The sequence below is a fragment of the Narcine bancroftii genome, chromosome 13 (genome assembly GCF_036971445.1).
Source record: "Narcine bancroftii isolate sNarBan1 chromosome 13, sNarBan1.hap1, whole genome shotgun sequence".
Lineage (NCBI taxonomy): Eukaryota > Metazoa > Chordata > Chondrichthyes > Torpediniformes > Narcinidae > Narcine > Narcine bancroftii.
In genome coordinates this window covers 88,001,999-88,022,365 of record NC_091481.1, presented here as the reverse complement: position 1 = coordinate 88,022,365, position 20,367 = coordinate 88,001,999, and the positions used below count along the sequence as shown (strand labels likewise).

The following is a 20,367-nucleotide window of genomic DNA, read 5'->3' as shown; positions in this document are numbered from 1 at the left end:
TGCATGTATGTAACATATATGTACATTTATACAAATTTACACATGTACACAAATATTCCACTGTCACTGCTAGAGCTCCCTGTAAAATTGAGCAAAGTAAAAGCCACATTAAACTTAGAACATTCCAGCACAGTACAGGCCCTTCAGCCCACAAAGTGGTGCTGATCCATGTAAACCTATGCTCAACAATCTAACTCTTCCCCTCCTCACACCGATAACCCTCTATTTTTCGTACATCCAAGTGCCTGTCTAAGAGCCTTTTAATTGCCCTATTGTATCAGCCACCACCCTCACCCCTGGCAATGCATTCCAGGCACCCACTACTCTGTGTGTAAAAAACTTACCCCTGACGTCTCCCCTAAGCTTCCCTCCCTTCACTTTGTACACATCCTCTGGTGTTTGCTGATCCTGCCCTGGGAAGCAGGTGCTGGCTGTCCGTCTTATCTATGCCTCTCATGTTCCATGGGGAAGAGTTGATCTACAGAATGAGGATGGTGAAACACGAAGTTCATATTCATACTCCTGGATCTATGAACCCTGGTCCAGCAATGCTCAGATCTTTATCTTTCAAGACCAGGCCAAAGGGGTATCAGTAAAAACACACATTGCTGGAGAAACTCAGCAGGTGAAACAGTATCTTTTATATCACACAGATAAGATACAGAACTGACGTTTCAGGTTGAGCCCTTCATCAAGGTATGAAAAATGTTGGCAGGCATCTGAATAAAAGGGTAAGGGGGAGGTTGCAAAGGCAGGAGGTGATAGGTGGAGAAGGGAGGGAGGGGACTGCAGTGAGCGGGGGGTGTAGGAGGGATGGCTGGAGGAAGGGGGTGGAGAGCTGTAAGGGGGGAAGGGAAGTGAGAGCAGGTGAGCAGTATCCGGAAAAGCCGATGTTAGTGCCTGGAGAGTGTCCAGATGAATACCGTCCAAACTTCCAACGTCTGGATGAGATGCTATGTCAAATGCACTGTCTGAAATTACAGCTGCTTCTCGTACAATGACAACACGTTCAAAGTATTTCACCGCCAGGAATTCCCTCAAAATGACTGAAAGGGTTATAGAAATGTAAACATTTGTTTTGTGTTGTTACTTAAATCTATCCGTTACCCGAGAAACCCTCAGAACCAATTATTACACCACCGCGCTCTCTTTTTACTGCTGCCTAACAAACAGAAGGCACAGGGGCCTGACATCCACCCCCTCCGTGTTTAAGAACAGTTTTCATTCACCAGCTATCAGGGTCTTGAACCTCCCTGAACTGCTCTAACCCTCTAAAAGATCTGCCTGCACAACTGATACGTCAGTCTTCGTTACACTATCTGCAACTTGTATATTTATGTATCTATTCTATCACACTCATCATCTTTCTATTTCATGGCATATTGCAGTAAATTAATTTCTTCTATTGTATTTGGAGTGTCTTACACATCTGCGTGATGCCTCAATATTTTTGGTTCATCTGTCCATTGAACCTTGGCTGTGTGGATTTAGAATTGGCTTGCCTGTTGAAGGTAGAGATTAGTAGTGGAAGGAAAGTATTCTGCCTGGAGGTCGGTGACTAATGGAGTGCCACAGGGATCTGTTCTGGGACCCCCTGCTCCTTGTGATTTTTATAAATGACCTGGACAAAGGAGTGGAAGGATGGGTCAGTAAGTTTCCAGATGATACGAAGGTTGGAGCTGGTGTGGATAAGTGGGTTTGTCCTGGATTACAAAAGGATATAGACAGGATGCAGAAAAGCGGCAGATGGAGTTCGATCTGGATAGGTGTGAGGTGATGCAGTTTGGAAGGTCAAATTTGAAGGCTGAGTATACGATTAATGATTAACAGTGTGGAGGAACAGAGGGTCCTTGGGCTGCAAATACATACAGTTCTCAAGGTCGCTGCGCATGTTGATAGGACAGTTAAGAGGCCCTATGGGATGCTGGGCTTCATTAATAGGGGGATTGAGTTCAAGAGTTGAAAGGTCATGTTCCAACTCTTCAAATCTCTAGTAAGACCACACTTGGAGTGTTGGTTTCAGTTCTGGTCACCACATTACAGGAAGGATGTGGAAGCTGTGGAGAGGGGAGTATATGTGGACTGGAAAATAAGTCTTAGGTGGCAAGGTTAGTAGAGCTGGGACTTTTCTCTTTGCAGCGAAGATGGATGAGAGGTGACTTAATAGAGGTGGACAAGATTATGAGAGGCATTGATAAGGTGGATGGCCAAAGTCATATTCCAGGGTAGGAGTAGAAAATACCAGAGGACATTTGTACAAAGTGAAGGGAGGGAAATTTAGGACAGATGTGGGGATACGTTTTTTACACAGAAAGTTGTGGGGGCCCGGAGTGCATTGCCAGAGATGGTGGTGGAGGCTGGAACATGAGGGGCATTTAAGAGACTCTTAGACAGACACATGGATGAAAGAAAAACAGAGGGTTACAAGGAAGGAAGGGTTTCGTTTTTTGGTAGGAATAAAACTGTAAGTCGACACAACATTGAGGGTCAAAGGGTCTCGACTGCTGTATGTTCTATGTACATGTCATATCTCCAAACACCTATTTCATAACCTCCACTTCATGTAGCCTCTATCTCTCATGGTACTTTTAAAATCTCATGTTCCTTTAGATATCCTATGGCTGAAATGCTTTGACATAACCTTCTCCACTTATCTCTCCTTTAAATGTGCTGTCGTTGGAGAGGGTTCAGAGGAAGTTCACAAGGATGGTTCCAGAAATGAAAAGGGTTATTAAATGAGGAGCGTTTGACAGCTCTTGGCCTGGACTCATTGGAATTTAGGAGAATGAGGGGGATCTCATCGAAACATTTTGTATGTTGAAAGGTGTGGACAGAGAAGATGTAGAAAGGTTGTTCCCCACGGTGGGAGAGTCTAGAATAAGAGGGTACAACTTAGGATTGAAGGGCGTCCACTTAGACAGAGATGTGGAGAAATTTTTTCAGACAGAGCACAATGAATCTGTTAAATTTGTTGCCACAGACAGTTGTGGAGGCTGGGTCATTGAGTGTATTTAAGGCAGAGATTGATAGGTTCTTGATTAGCCAGGGCCTCAAAGGTTTTGGGAAGAAGGCTGGGCAGTGGGGCTGGGGAAAATGGATCAGCTCATGATAGAATGAAGGGGCACACTCGATGGGCCAAATAATCTGTTTCTGCTCCTATATCTGATGGTCTGTTGGTCTTAAGATTCACTTTTGCCAACTTGGTTTTCTTGTGTCCCACCACCCAAGTCATGGATCCTTCCAGTGGTGGATATGAGGCACTGGTTTGTTTAGTGAACAGTGAAGGATGAAGGTCAGAGAGAAGGATCCCCAGCGAGTGCACAGCTCAGTCACTATCGCTTCACACACCATTGAGACCTCTTCCTCGTTGATCTTGACCCTGCTACTTTTAATTAGCTTTGGATCTCTGACCTTTAGTTCCCTCTATTCTTCAATAATTATTTTTAAATCCCTTCAAACTAACCTGTGATTCTTGTGGCAGCCCATCACATTCCCTCAAATTCCTTTTAACTTTTAAATATCCTTTTATCAAATGATACATATCTCCATCTTTTGCCAGTGGTTAATGTTTGTACCTTTAAAAACTTTTCAAACGTTTTGACGTCACCTCTCTTCAGTCACCTCTGCTACTATCTCTCTCTCTCTCTTTCTCCTGTGTGACTCTCTCCTCTCTTTCTCTCTTCTCAGCTTCCTTTTCCTTTCGATTGACATAATCTGAGTTAATTACACAGCAGACATACCTCGGTCATGATAGGCTAGAGTCCTGCCACACACCCTCTAATCCAATGTTGGTTCCCCAAAGAGATTTCGCAGTGAATGATATTACCTGTAGCTCTGAGCACTGATTATTGCTCTCCACGTCCCTTTCTCTGCCATCACACTCTTTCCACCTCCCTTAATACCACTCTCTATCACTCTCATCTCTCTCCCTCAATCCCCTCCCTTTCCATCTCTCTCCCTCTCTCTGCACCTTCGTGTCATCAACTTTAGAACATAGAACAGAACCTTTGACCCAACTGTCTGTGACGAACGTGATGTCCAACTCAAATGAAAACTCTGCTGCCTTCACCCTCCATCCCCTCATATTCACATGGTTTATCGAGAGCTATCCTATCTGTCCCCGGGACCCCGTTCCAGGCATAAAATATTTGCCACATAAACATCCTCCCCCTCACCTTAAATGCACGTTCTGCTGGATGTGGCCTGGGAACAAAATCCTGACCGCCCTCCCTATCAGTTCAAACTGTGCATTTAAGGGAAGGCCCAGTTGAGATATTAGTATGTGATTAGCTCGCTTTCAGATCCAGAGCTTTGGTGAGTGGGGAAATCGTGCCTTTGACGTGACCAGGTCAGATTTTGGAACAATGGACACACATTCCCATTGGGCTTGTGATCTCATCCACAACATCAAGGGATGGTGGCCAGATGTGAATGAATATTTGTCTGCAGTGAAGCTAAGTACAGGATGATGTCACTGTGTTAGTGAACAGGCAACTCTTTATGGAGTGCTTCCAGATGTGAACGTGCATCTCATTATGCAGAGAGGGCTGGATGGAGTGGAACATGGAGAAGATGTTTCTAGCTGTGGGGCTTATAAGGAATAAAAAGGAGAGCCCTTTAGAGCAGAGACCAGGAGAAATTTGTTCAGCCAGGAGGGTGAGGAATCTGTGAACTTGGCTGTGGAAGCCAGGTCATTGAATAAATTTAAAGCAGAGGTTGATCAGTTCTTGATAAATAAGGGTGTCAAGGTTATGAGGAGAAGGCAGGAGAATGGAGTTAAAAGGAAAAATTCAACAGCCATGATATGAATGGCGGAGCAGACTTGATGGGCTGAGTGGCCTAACTCTGTTCCTACATTTTATGCACTTATTTCAGGAGGTCTCTCGGGCTTGTATGATGGGAATAGTCTTTTTGAAAATGATCCAGCATTTAGCAATCTCCACTGAAGGCACTAATCCTTCCTGCTGGAGTAGATGTGAACTTAGCGACGTACCCTCAGCTAAGAAGCAGAACATCAGCAACCTGTGGTGGGGAGAGCACTAGGACAAATCCAGGAATGAGAGGTCAGGCAAGTCTGAAAAGGCCGGAGCTTGTTCTTGCAGATGAGAGAAGGTTAGTTGATGAAATTTCAATTTGGTAGGTGGCCAAGGATTCTCAAAAACGTCTACAGGTGGTACAACATTCTGGCTGGTTGCATCACTGTCTGTTATGGTGGTGCCAACGCTGAGGACAGGAAGAAACTCCAGAGGGTTTTAAACTCAGCCAGCGACATCACAGGCACCAGACTTCACTCCCTCAAGGACATCGACAAGAAAGCAGCTTCTATCCTCAAGGTCCCACCAACCAGCCCACGCCCTCTTCACTCTGCCACCATCAGGAAGGAGGTCCAGGAGGCTGAAGACGAGGACCCACCAGCACAAGGACAACCTCTTCTTCCCCTCTGCCATCAGGTTCCTGAGCGATCAGTGAACCACAGGCATGGCTTCACTTGTCTTTACGCCTTTCTTCCACTACTTTTATTCATTTTGAAACGTGGTTGAGATATGTGGACCCTGCTGCAAAACAATGAATTTTGTGACATGTTCACGGCAACAATTTCTGCTTCTGATTTTATTTTAACTTTTGATGAGGCAGCAATTAGAAGGGCCTTTCTGGGCCATGAAGCTCATGCTGTGTTGAAATGTTCTGTTAAAAGGCAGGACCCTCAGGAACATTGATACATTGAGGGATCTTGCAGTGAAGGAGAGGCAGCAGGTGGACAGGTGGCAAAGAAGACAGAGGCTTGTTTTCGATGAACATTGGTGTTGAGTTTAAAAGTTAGGAAGTTGTGTTGCAGTTTACAGAACCTCTGTGGGCTCACATTTGGGTTATTGTGTTCAGTTTTGGTCGTTCTGTTACCAGGAAGGACGTGAAGGCTTTGGAGAGGGAGAAGAAGAGGTTCACTGGGATGTTGCCTGGATCAGAGAGCATTAAGTTTAAGGCAGTAAAACATGAAAGTCTGTAGACACTGTGGTTGAAACAAAAACACAAAGCTGGAGAAACAGAGCAGGTCAAACAGTGTCCTTTATGTTTTAAAATAAGATTACATTTAGATACAGGTATACCCCACTTTATGAATTACGAAAAAATTTTTACAAAGAAATAATGTGTTTTTGTTTTTATGGAAATTGCCTCCAATAGTAGTTAATGGGTCTTCACTCTACGAATTTTCATTTAACGAACGGTTTCTCAGGAACGCTCTGCCTTCGTAAAGCGAGGAATACCTGTATACAGACCATTTCGGCCAGTTTGACCTGCTGAGTCTCTCCAGCATTGCGTTTTTATAGCATTAGCCCTAAGTAGAGATTTGACAAATAAGTTATTTTCTCCGGAGTTTTGGAGGCGGAGGGGTGGACCTGATGGAAGCTTAAATAATTACGAGAGGATTCTCTGGGTCAGATGGACAGAAATGCCAAATACTAAAGGGAAACATTGAGAGTAAATTTTTTACACAGAGAGTTGTGGGAGCCTGGGATGCTTTGCCAGGGGTGATGGTGGAGGCTGGAACATTGGAGACATTGAAGAGACTCTTAAACAGACACATGGATGGAAGAAAAATAGAGAGTTATGGGGTAGGAAGGGTTTAGCTTTTTTTAGTAGGAATATGTAGGTCAGCACATCATTAAGGCCAAAGGGCCTGTACTGTGCTGTTGTGCCCTATGTATGTTCTGTGTTCCTTTTGGGTAAATTGTCAGGGAAACTTGAGAATCTGCAGATCCTGTCCCCTTGACGGAACCATCTCAAACATGGTGAAAGTGATATTGGAACTAGATGTATGTGGCAGAGCAGTCTCAGGGGCTAAATGGCCTCCTTTTTTTCCTTTATCTTGTGATCTTGTGATTTATGTTTCTATCTTGCCATTTTGTGGTAATTTCATCTTTACCATTGTAGTTGGAGTATCTGACATACCTGTGTAACTGCAACAGGTATGAATGTCAGTGCATCTGATCATTGTGTGTGTACGTGGCAATAATCTCTCATCATCAACAGAACATAATTTACTTTCCACGTAGTATTGTTACTGCTGTATGAACAAGCATTGCCGATAATTTGTTCCTAGCATCAGTGACTGAGAATAAAAGTACTGAAACATGACTGTTAAAGTTTAAAAGTTTTGGCCAGACAGCTCTCTGCCCTTTTATTTCCACGGGTTTAGATAAAACCGTCAATCTTCTGTTGTCCACAGACATCATCCTGTCTGCTCTTTTCGTCTATTCCAAAAATTCAGACAGTTTTATCAAATCACTTCTGTTGTATAAATCCTTCCCTGCTCTCGATCAAACGAACATTTCAAAGTGATGAGACTCTCATTTTTTTAAATCCCAGACAACAGTTGCACGATCTGAGTTCCAAGTCACTGGCTTCCCTCAACTTCCTTACCAAACAGAATGACACTAGTATGTTAACTTCTTCAGTCCCACCTGTATTCAACAGGTATTACCTGTAAGACTGTGCTTTTCCCATTGCCCCTTCCTCCCTCTTCTCCTCTCCCCCCACCTTTCTGTCTTTGGCATTCTTCAAACAGCTGGTATTAACATCAACTTCTCCAATTTCCATGAAGCCTCTCCCTTGGTCTCTCTCTTTCCCTCATCCTCTGTCTCCCTTTCTCCAGCTCCCCACCCACATCCCTTCCCTCTCTATCAGAGAGCCCCCCTTCTTCAGTCCTCTCCCCATCACTTCTCACCTTCTTTCTCTTTTCCCCGCCAACCTGTATCTACCTATAACGCTTACCTGTTAGCCTGTGCTCCTCACCCTGCCCCTTCCTCCCCCTCTCCCCACAGTCAACCTATTTTTCCACATTCCCGACGAAGGGCCCAGGCCCAAAACGTTGACTGCCTTTAATTTCCTGCCGATGTTGTGTGACCAGCTGAGTTTCTCCAGCACGTTTGTGTGCTGTGATCCCCTATTGGCCCGTGTCCAACCTCTTCCACATGTCCTCGTTGTACTGGCTGTCTCCCCTCTGCACTCTCAGTGTGGATGAAGGATTATAGCCCAAGCATTGAACAATTCTCTTTCTCCCACGGATACTGCTCGACCTGCCGGGCTCCTCCAGCACGTTGATTTGCCCCCAATTCCAGTGCCTTCAGTCTATTGTTTTTCCCAAGTTCCCTGCATCCTTTTGTTCTCACTCAGCTTTAGTGTGGCTGGGATATTTAGATGCTATCTTTGATTGGCCAATTGCAAAGGACCAAAGTAAAATAATTTAACATGCCCCAACATCCTTGAATAGCACATATAGCACAGCCAGTTTGTTTATATTTATTTCTTTGCTTGCATTTCTCTCTTATATACTTATGTTTTCTTGAGTTCACTACCAATAAGTGGCAATTCTGCCTGTCCTGCAGGAAAAGGAATCTTAGGGTTGTATGTGGTGTCATGTCCGTTCTCTGACAATAAATCTGAATCTGATATCTGATTCTCAGCATTGGTACAACCTTGTATCTTTACACCCAATGCACAATTCCAACAATGCCCAGCTTGAATCCTTTTCTATTTCCACTGGTAGCCTACATGTTGGCCCAACTTTTATTACAGAATTTATATCACAGAAATAACTTTGTTCAATCAGCTTCCTTTTCCTTCCAATTGCCATAATCTGTGTTAATAATGCAGCAGGACATATTTGGTCATGATAGCCTCACACCCTCTAATCCAGGGGTTCCCAACCTTTTTCTTTCCACTCACGTCCCACTTTAAGTAACCCCTAGACCATCGGTGCTCTGTGATTAGTAAGGGGTTGCTTAAGGTGGGATGTGGGTGGGAAGGGAAGGTTGAGAATCACTGCTCTGGACCCAATTGTTGCTGAAATACTTGGCTTGAGAAAAATTGTCATTGGCCCATTTCCTTTGGAGTTCTGAAACCGTGCACATAACGAGTCCATGAGGGACGATTAAAACAGTGGTCTTCAAACTTTTTCTTTCCACCCACACACCACCTTAAGCAATCCCTTACCAATCACAGAGCAACAATGGCATAGGGATTACTTATGGTGGCATGTGAGTGGAAAGGTTGAGAACCACTGCTCTAAGATTTTGCAATGCCTTATATTACCTGTAGCTCTGAGCACTGATTATTGCTGTCCACGTCCCTTTCTCTGCCATCACACTCTTTCCGCCTCCCTTAATACTATCACTCTCATCTCTCCCTCAATCCCCTCCCTTTCCATCTCTCTCCCTCTCTTTTTCAAGTAACTGTGTGGCTACAGCAAGTAAGTGCATTGTACTTAAGTCTATGACAATAATCTCATAGATCAGACCCCTTTCATTGCCATCTTTCTCCATCTTCTCCCCCTCAAGGTTATCTGCTTACCGTCACCCACACCTTATTACATTAAAGTTCTTGTGACCTCCTATTAACCCTCTCCCAGAGGCCATATCATATCATTTTTGTTCTCCTAATGATTCTCCTGGTAAATTAACATCTTTAATTAATTCAGTAATCGAAAATTGATAAATGTAGCCTGGAATAAAGAGAAAACCTTCCTGTTTAAGAGCTATTTTTACATCCCGCTGATAGATTAACATCTCCTCCAGGAAGACACTTCTGACAATCTGCACTCCCTCAGTCCTGCAGTACAACGTCAGCCGGTAGAATAGTTCCAAAGAGTTCAAAGTTCACACTGTCAGAGTACATACGTGACATCATATACAAATACACACAAGTCATACGACAGAGAAGAGTTGGAAAATCTCAATATGGTGCAAGAGTAGCAACCAGTCTCAATGTGGACAAGGTGATCACGTCCTTCAGGAGGACCAGGAACGACCACCCTCCACCACACATCAAGAACTGCAATGGAGAGAGTGGAGACACCAAGTTCCTTGGAATTCACTTAACTAGTGACCTATCATGGACCCTCAACATCTCCTCACTTGTCAGGAAGGTGCAGCAGCGACTGCACTTCCTGAGAAAACTGAGGGGGCAAGGCCACTTTCTGTCAAGTGCACCCTGGCAGGCTGCATCACAGTGTGGGTACTGCAGAGAAATGGATCAGAGGCCAATTCACAGAGTGGCAGAGGGGATCACTGGAGTCTCCCTTGCCCTACTGACATGATTTACCAGAATCATCATTGTCCGAGAAGGGCACACAAAATCATTGAGGACCTCTTCCCCCCTCCACACCCCTCCCCCCACCCCCCCCCCCCCCCCCTCACTGCACACAGCATCTTTTAGCTGCTCCCATCGGGGAATAGATCCAGGAGGATCAGAGCCAGCACCACCAGGCTGAGGAACAGCTTCTTCCCACGGGCAGTGAGAATGGTGAACGACCAATGGAACTGCTCACACTCACCCTCCGAGACTCTCATATTCATGAAACTACATTTATTTATTTACTTGTATGGATGAATCCTTGTTCGGCAGATGTACTATTTATCTGCATATTTTGCACCGAGGAGCGGAGAATGTTGCTTCATTGGGTTGTACTTGTGCAATCAGATGACAATAAACTTGACTTGTCTTAGACCATAGAACAACATCTCAGAATTCCCTGAAAAATGGCATTACAGACAGATAGGGTCATAATGAGAGCTTTTGGCCAATAGGAGATCTCTGGGATGATGGTTCTGGGCCTATACTAACTGGAGTTTAGAAGGATGAGGGTGGATCTCATCAAAGCCTACCAGATATTTCAATGGCAAAGCATTGAGCATAAGAGTTGGGATGTTATTGGTAAAGTTGATGAGGCCAAATTTGGAATATTGTGTGGCCACCTAACTACAGGAAGGATATCAATAAGAATGAAAAAAGTCCAGAGAGGATTGACAAGGGGGTTATCAGGACTTAAGGGGCTGAGTTACAGGGAGAGGTTAAGCAGGTATGGACCTTATTCCCTGGAGCATTGGAGAATATGGGAGATTTGATAGAGATGTACAAAATTATGAGGGGTATAGAGAGAGGAAATGCGAGCAGGATGTTTCCACTGATACTGGGTAAGTCGAGAACTGGAGGAATGGGCTGAAGGGGTTATTTCTGTTCTGTATTGATCTACGATTCTAAGACCATCCTGACCATAACCCCTCTCCTCTTCTCTAGTCCTTTCCCACCTACAACTAGGACACCTCAGAATCAGAAGCAGAATTTATTGTCATGAACAAGTCATGAAATTTGGTGTTTTGCGGCAGAATCACAGTGAAAACATTCATATAAATGCTTACAAAATATAAATAAATATAGTGCATGAAAAATCGAAGAAAGGCAATGTCTTTGGTTCATTAGATCACCTTGAAAACAGCAACTCATACATACGGCTGCTCTTCATCAACTACAGCTTGGCCTTTAACACCATTATTCCCTCAGCGCTGGTGAACAAGCTACAAACTCTGGTCCTCTGCATCCTCCTCTACAACTGGATCCTTGACTTTCTCATCTAAAGACCACAGTCAGTATGAATTTGAAACCACGTCTCCTCCTCACTGATGATCAACACAGTCACACCCCAAGGATGCATGCTTAGCCCACTGCTCTACTCATTATGCTCATGACTGTGTGGCCAGGCACAATTCCAACGCCATCTACAAATTTGCCAATGACACCACAGTTGTCGGCAGAATCTCAACAGCAAGGAGGAAGCGTAAAGGAGGGAGATCGATCAGCTCGTTGAATGGTGTAACGACAACAACCTTGAGCTCAACGATAGCAAAACCAAGGAGATGATTCTGGACTTCAGGACGAAGTCCTCATCGAGGGCTCAGAAGTGGAGAGAGTCAAGAACTGTCCTGGAGCCTCCACATTGATGCAATCATGAAGAAGGTTTGTCAGCGGCTATACTTTGTGGGGTGTCTGAGGAGGTTTGGTATGTCACCGAAGACTCTTGTAAAATTCTGCAGGTGAACTGTGGAGAGCATTCTGGCTGGTTACATCACTGTCTAGTACGGAGGTGCCAACTCTCAGGACAAGAATAAACTTTAGACATCACAGGAACTAGACTTCACTCCATCGAGAACATCTACACGAGGTGGTGTCTTAAAAAAGCAGCCTCTATCCTCAAAGGGCCACCACCCAGGCCGTGCCCTCTTCGCTCTGCTACCATCAGGGAAAAGGTACAGGAGCCTTAAGATGAACACTGAGTGGCACAAGGACAGCTTCTTCCCTGTTGCCATCAGATTCCTGAATAATCATGAACCACAGACACTGCCTCACTTTTTGTGAACTATTATTTTTTATAGTAATGTTGTAAGATGGTTATAATATGAACATTTGCCCTGTGACGCTGCCGCACTCAATTTCATGACAATAAATTCTGATCCTGTTAGGAATCTGATGATCACCTCCTATGCCCTCGACTACTTTGACAACTTCCGATCCCTGTCCCCCACTGTCTCATCTTCACCACAGATGTCCTGTCTCTGTACACCTCGTTCCCCAGCAGAAAGGTCTCCAGGCCCTTTGCTTCTTCTAGGAACAACCTTCTGCCCATTTTACCTCCACCAACACCCTCATCTGCCCTGTCTCTTGCAAGTAAACAATGGATCTCACCACTGGAGGTATGCTTCAAAGAAGTTTCCTCTCTATCTGAATTTTTAAACATTGCTCTGGCCATAAACAGAAAGAAGAAGGTGCCATCTAAATGCACTTTGCTCTTGCTGGATCTATCTAATTGTAGCTGCAATTGAAACACAAACAACTTTGCAGTTTTGGTCTTCAGGTCTCTCCTGAGATAAGTCTGCCAAGTGTCACTAGGAAGGGAGCTGTGCATGAACAAGATGATACAAGCAGAGAGGTTTATTTTTGTAAAAACATTGAAGCTGGAGAAATTCAGCAGGTAGTGTCCCCCAGATAGCAAAAGTAAAGATGCATCATCGACATTTCAGGCTTGAGCCCCTCATCAAGTGCTCACAATACTCCAAATCTGGCCTCACCAATGTCACCAGAGTACTTTGATTTATGAAGGCCAGCATGCCCAAAGCTCTCCATCCGGCCTTGTCTACCAGCAATGATCCTTTCATCTGTATTCCCAGGTGACTTTGTCTAAGATCTAATGAGATAGGTTTGGTGGGGCAAGACCAGGTGGAAACAATGGGCAAACCTTGATGAAGGGCTCCACCGAAACATAAGGGACACGCTTGACCTGCTGAGTTTCTCCCGCTTCGTGTTTTACTTGCATGTTTTCCTTCCAGAGGTTTCTCTTTCTCCACTCCACCTCCTTCCCCATTTCAGAAGTTAGCACCAACCCCCTCGGCAATCTGGAGAGGTGGGCGACTCCACTCCTGCAACTTGCTGAACGCCCTAAAGCAGCCACAACGCGAGACTCGGCTGGGAGAGCCTCTGGCCAAAGTAAGTGCCCTGGCGCATAGGGAAGCGGCGCTGCCTTGCCGTAAGGGTTAACGTGCGGTGGTGTTTGGGAAATGCAGGCAGATTATTCCGCCCGACAGAAACAGCCATTCAAAGATCCCTGCTCCCTTGGTATCTGGGGCTGCGAGTGTGAGACCAGGGAGTTACCGACGCGTGCATTTCCGGGGGTCCTCATTGCTTCAAGCTGCAATCTTCATCGAGAGAAAGAGAGAGGGGCAAGGAGAGAAGGAGGCAAGGAGAGAGGGAGGGAGGGAGAGAGGGAGAAAGAAAGGAGCGAGGGAGACGGGGGAAGCAGATAGAGGAGTGTTTGTATCTGTGTGTGTGTGTGTGAGAGTGAGTGCATGTGTTGAATGTCTGAGAGATAGGGGGGCTTGGGGTGGGGGAAAACGTTTAAGGAACATCCAGTCAACGGAGCGGGGCGAAGCAGCCCGAAGCTCGGCTGCCCCCTTCTCCCGAACCCCGTCTCCACGCTCCGACTTCCGAAAGCATCCTAGCCGTTCAGCCAAGCGGCGCTGGGGGAGGGCCGCTGGCTATTGTGGAGCTCCGATTGTTAGCAGTCTGGTGGAAGGGAGACTAAGAACGCGCCTGGGACTCACTCGCTGAATCGCTTGGATGGAAAGCTACTGATTCTGGTAGACACGCAGGGAGTGTGTGTGTGTGTGAGAGAGAGAGAGAGAAAGCGAAAGACCATCTGTCGGTGAAAGCCTTTCCGCTCCCTCGCTGACCTGATGAAAAGGTGGAGAAGGGGTCTTCTCTGTCGCTTCTCCCCCATCCATCCTCTATCCACCTCTCTCTCTCTCTTTCGCTCACTCCCTCTCTCTCTCCCCCCTCTCTCTCACCCTCCCTCTCAGGGGTTAGATCATTATTCATCTGGAAAGTGACAGCAGCGCTTGTGATGGACAGGCCGGTCGCGCAGAAGCTCCGGGATTCAGGAACATTCACATCTCCATGCTTTTCCTGACGGCCCCGTCCTCCGCCTCGAACCGTGGTGGCCTATTTGGGATCTCCCCTCTTGCCTATGTTTTATTCAAAGGAAAAAAAGCTCCACTAAATATATAGATAGATACATATAGATCTATCTATATATATTTATATAAACATCCTGCAATTCCCGGGAAATAGTCTTGTAATCAGCATCGAAGATTGCATCCTGCAACATACAGCGGCTGTGGGTTACAATAAAGGGTGAAAATTCCAAGGCGAGCTAGTTCATGGCACAAAGGGTAGGTATGGGGGCCACAGCCGGCTCTCCCGGCCGATCTGATCACCGGTCGCTCGCACAGTCCCGCTCGCCGGCGGGAGGAAGCGGGAAGAAGGCCCATTGCCATTGTGTTTCTGGGCGCTTGTTATGAATTCTTTCTTTTTCTAAAAAAGAAAAGACCCCGAGGCGCAGCTTTTCTTCCTTGTGGAGAAATGTTAAGACGGTCAGTGTTTGTCTAATTGTCTGCCTTGTTTCTCCGTTGGACTTAGCGTGCGTTTGTTTTGTGCCTCGCAGTTTGCCCGGGTTCTTTAAAATCTTTTCTTTCTTTTAAAACCTTTAGCGTGATGCATATTTTAGAAAGGGATTTTATTTTTGAGATTGCACGGGATCCACAAAACGAGACTCTGCTCATTTGAGAAAGTACGATTAGACTTCATTAAAATCCCTGTTTTGTTGCTATTTTGGGAAATAAATTCACAAGCTATTTTTAAAAATATATTTAGTTATATAGTTATATTGTCGATATTTTATAAATATCCCACCAATAACTGTTCGTATCTCCTGGAAGGCTGATCCGGGAGTGCCTGGGCTTTCGATTCGACAACAGCGACTTCATGGTAGTTTCCACGTCTGTGGCGATGTCCATGGTGAATTAAACGTGTTTAGGTGGATTGTTTGCTAGTTTTGCCAAGGTTGAACTGTGTTATTTTTTGGATCACTCTGAACGCGAAATGGTGATTTTGCAGAGGAGGGGGGGTGTTGTTGTTGGGAAGGGGTGTGTGGCTGAGGCGTGGGCTCTGAAGCGGCCCCGGGTTTGGTGGGGCGGTGTGAGCTCAGCGTTGGCCAAGTCCCGGGGATGCCCGAGAACGGGTTGTGAGGAAAATGAGTGTCAATTTTATGTCTGCGGCTTTGGTGGTGAGTTGTGTGTTTCTGAGAGTGTGGGGTCTGATCTTTTGAAGTGTGTGTTTGTAGCAATGGAATGTGTACCTTGTAACATTTATATGTCTTGTTGGACTTTCGGCGGGTGGACAGGCTCTGAAAGGGACTTCCAGCCTCGTGTGCTCTGGAGAATCTCCAATCCGTCGTGCCTTGTTCTTTAACAATCTTCTCCTTCGCTTGCAGTACGATGAACTGTCCCACTATGGGATGGATGGCGTTTCCATGCCCGGTTATGGAGACACGCACGCCTCCCGCAATCTTGCCCATCATTTGAGCCATGGCCCCGGCATCCATACGCAACATTACCCGCCGGCAGGGTCCGCTCACAGGGCAACGCTGCCCACCAGCCTCGGCAATAGTATCAACGACACGCTCAAGAGGGAAAAGGATTCAATATACGGGTAAGAAACCCATGAGCTGGTTGAGATTTTCTTTTTACCTTTTAAAAAAAAGAGGAGATTCGGGGTTGATTAAGAAAGAAGCAGAGATTTTAAATAAAGTAAAATCACGAAGCTGAAGAAACTCAGCCCTTAATGTAGCATAGATTAAGGTACAGAACCGACGCTTCGGGCTTGAGTCCCGCATCAAGGAGAGAGGACAGGTTGGAGACTGGGAAATTAGGTCGAGGGCGAAGCGGTGGAGAGAGAGTGGAGCAAGTTGTCGAGGAGAGCGCTGTGGAATGAGACAAGAGCCCCCCGGGAGGTTGGGGGGGGGGTGAACAGTGTTAGGAAAACCCAGAAAGTCCCCAACTTGGAATGAGAACAAAAATCAAACCAGATCTGGGGGGGGGGTGTTATCCGGAGGTTGTGTGAGAGGAGGGAGGTATTGAATGAAAGGTGTCTGGAAACCCGTGGTGCCGCCGCGTCCTGTGTCCCTTTTCTCAAGAGAGCTCCCTCGCGTAAGGGACAAGGTCCATCCAAACAGTCCCAACTCCAAAAAGTACGTGTGGGGAGGCGTAGGAGGTGGAGAGGGGGGGTTGTTTTGGAGAAGGGTGGGTATGGGTTGGCGTTGGGTGGAAAGACAGATTTGTGAGCTCTACTGATCCCCTAACGAGACCCCAGAACCTCACCAAACATTGGTCAATGTATGTCGGTATAACAGTCAACCCCCCTCTCACGCTGAGCATCTTGGCAAACCGTGCAACACTCATGATCTCCCCTCCCTCTTCGTTAGAAAGGGGCAGCTAAATTTATTTCAATTCTACTTTGACGTTAGAATTCACCCAGTTTGTTGGTTTTTACGAGGTGAGATTCAGTGGCCGTTGGGGTGACTCCGGGCGGGGGGGGGGGGGGGGGTATTTTTACCGAGCGAACCCAGATTGCCCAGTCCCCGACTCGCTGCCTTCGCCACTCGCTCACAGAATGTCTTTAAAATGTTAGCTCTGCGAGTTGAACAAAACCAGAAATAACTGCTTCAGCGGCCCCGGAAAATTAAACCCGAGGTCACTTTGATACTGCGGTTATTTCTTTTAAGTCACTAGCGACGTTAATAAATTCGCCCGCCCCCACCACATCAGAATCGGGCCAAATATTCAATATTCAGTCAGGGGACGGGTTGTTCAAACACAGCAGTGAGTTTGTGGAAGTTTTCAGTCGCCAGTTGTGGGGTGGGAGCCCGGGCCGTTTAAACTTCAGTGCAGTGTGTCCAATTCTCCGACGCTGCAGAATCCAGACTCAACAGCTGCGAGATGGGAGCAAAGGGGGTCAGGCCGGAGCCGTTCCGTAAAGGGAAGGAGCAGAGGAATGTCTTGAGGTGTTCACACTCACACACACACTTATTTACACGGTCACACACACACAGTCAAACTTAGCTCCTACGCACACATTCCTACATTCTCTCTCTCACCCCCCCCCCCCCCCCCACCCCTATTCTGTTCGGTTGAAGTTTGAGCCGCCGGGTATCTGGAAACAAATTAATTTTTTTGTTTACCTCGAAATTCATTGGAATTGCAAACCGAGTCAGTGTGTGTCCCTCCACGTTTTTGCATCTTAAACACAATATTTCCGGGTTGTGTTCCCTCTAAAACATTTGATTTCTGTGTAAATTAGGCAATTTCCAGGAAGGCCCTTCATTTGAGGCGCTGAAGTTGTGTCTCCTGCCCCCAGTTTAACCCGCCGTCGTTGGCGGGTGGATTGGACACCGAGTGCAGGTTTCTGCGATGCCGTTTTATCGGGAGCTGAAAGTTCCCTTTTATTTTGCGCCGCTGAGTTCCCTTTTCTCACCCCCGTTCCCGTCCGTTCAGGCCCATCCCCAAGTGTGCGCGGACAAGCTTGAAATGTTGGGGAATGGCAGAGCATTCGACCGAACGCCCGGCTCCGTTCCCTTCACCTCCCGGCCGGCTGAGCTTTGGGTTGAGTGACGGGGTAAAAATAGCATCGGAAGACTTATTTTTCAAAAAAGCCTTATTTTTTAAAGTGGTGACGAGGAACAAGGTTCTGGTCCTTCCAGCAGAAGGGGAAATCTGTCCCGAACTGGATGTGCGTGAGTTCGGTGTAAATCCCTCCTCCATCCGTGGGATGGAGAACAAATGAGCTTCACTGACTGCGAACAGACCCATCCAGAGCTATCACCAAATCATTTGTAGCAACAAGGCTGTCCAATTCGTATAAAAACCGCAGTTCTCTGTGAGGTGCGAAGCCACTGACGGACCCAGGCATCTCGCCGAGAATCTGGCGGAGAGCCTCGCCGTGTAATGTTCTGTTCCAGCTCAGGGATGTCGGCTCAAACCGAAGGTTGACCCGCTAGTTTAATAAATAATATTGAAGTTTCTTCTCCTCTGCATTGAGGTGAAGGACATTAGAATCAAGTGGGAAATCTACATAAATTTTTAATCTAAGACCGATTAACCACGTTGGGATAGTTAGCACTTCATCTGCCTGTAATTTTAATGATTTGGACTGTTAAATATATTAGCTAAAGTGTGTGCAGTCAACCCGCTCCATGCGGCCGCCGGCATTTCCCAGAGTCCAAGACTCAGCGGCGGCTTTGGGAAAGGTTCCGGGGAGCTCGGCTTGGCGCCTCTGTTGAAGATAACATTTTCGACGGTGATCTGCCTGACATAATCCCGCTCCATTTCTCTCCCATTCCCTGCACCGTGATTTTCCTCGCTCCCACCCTCACACAGGCACCCCTTATTCCCACTTCTTGCCCTGGTCTTCGAGAAGTGCGAGTTGGCGACGTGCACGCCTCGGGACTGCGGCGTCGCCGGTGGGGACGTTTGCTCTTCGGACTCCTTCAACGAGGACATCGCGGTGTTCGCTAAACAGGTCGGTCCCAGCGAGGAAGAACATTAGTCAGATTAAAGGCATTTGGATTGAAAGAAAGTGGAGCGACTGAGAATATATAAAAAGTAGGGTAACAGTTGTGAACTGGGGTGTGTGTGGGGGGGGGGGGGAGTAGGAGGTGTGGGGTGTGTGTGAGTGGGTTATGTGTGTGTATGTGGGGTGTGTTTGTGTGAAGAGCTGTGTATGGGTTATGTGTGGGGGGGTTGGGGTGTGTTTGTGTGTGTATGTGGGGTGTGTTTGAAGGGCTGTGTATGGGTTATGTGTGCGGGGGTGGGGTGTGTTTGTGTGTGTATGTGGGGTGTGTTTGCGTGAAGGGCTGTGTATGGGTTATGTGTGGGGGGGGTGGGGTGTGTTTGTGTGTGTATGTGGGGTGTGTTTGAAGGGCTGTGTGTGGGGGGGTGGGGTGTGTTTGTGTGTGTATGTGGGGTGTGTTTGAAGGGCTGTGTATGGGTTATGTGTGGGGGCGTGGGGTGTGTTTGTGTGTGTATGTGGGGTGTGTTTGAAGGGCTGTGTATGGGTTATGTGTGGGGGGTTGGGGTGTGTTTGTGTGAAGGGCTGTGAGAGAGAGAGAGAAGAGAGATTGTTTTGTCGCTAGATCGACATTAACGATGAGTGGAACTTATTCAATATTTTCAGGTCACTAATTTCAGACATAAAATCAGCCATAAATCGGTTTAAATCAGTTCGCTATTTTAGATCTGTGGACAGGATACAAGGAATTTAAAGAAATCCGGTCGAACATTATGATAATCGGCCGGATAATGACTCGGAGACGGCCAAAGATGATCAAGATGGGTGTGAAATCCAACTGATGAATTGAAGCGCCACTTGAATATTTCTCAATCAGAGATTAATTTAATAACAATCAATGCTAATAAAAGCATCCATTTAAAATAGAAATCAGATTGAAATGGATTTAATTTCATCTTCACGAAAGGATCGGCCGTACGGGTCGTCTCTCGGGGTTCCCGAGGCGAACACGGCGCTGAGAAAGGCTGTCCCCCCCCGTGGGTCGAGGTGTTACCGGGAGCCCCGTCCAAACGGCAGGGAGGAGACTATCTGGGAGAAGGAGGGGGTCCCGGATTGGGAAAGTGTGTGTCTCGGACCAGTTGGATTAGGCTTTAACCCGGGGACAAACGGTAGGTGACGATCCAGCGTGGGTCCATCCGTGTCATTCCGGGTTTATTGCTCTGGGAACCTGCTGGCTCGACGTGTTTAGTTCATTTGTAACCTCGAGGGATGGAACGTAAACGTGTAACGGGGGTGATCGTCTCCAGCGACGGGGATTGTTGCAGGAGGGTGGGTTTTGTGTCATTCTGTCCCTTGTGAGGTGGAATGTGCACGAAATCCACGCTGTCCTTAGCGCAAAACTGTGCCTGTGAATGGCTGGGTGGACGCACACACATGCGACGGTGTGGGTGGATGTGACCGAGTGTGAGTGATTGAGAGTAAGTTGTTTTCCATGGGGTGGGTGTTTTAGTGTGTGATCCTGTGTCTATGAGCAGAAATTGCTCCCCACCCCCCCACCCCCTCCCCTTCCTGGGACAGATTCCAGGGTTGAATATAAACGAATATAAATTATTTCCAACCTGTTGATATTAAACTATTCTC

At 46.6% G+C, this 20,367-nt stretch overlaps 1 pseudogene; it reads left to right on the top strand.

The window, feature by feature from the left end:
* Nucleotides 1-20,367, top strand: part of LOC138748768 (homeobox protein Meis1-like) — a 195,758-nt pseudogene that overhangs the window by 52,667 nt on the left and 122,724 nt on the right.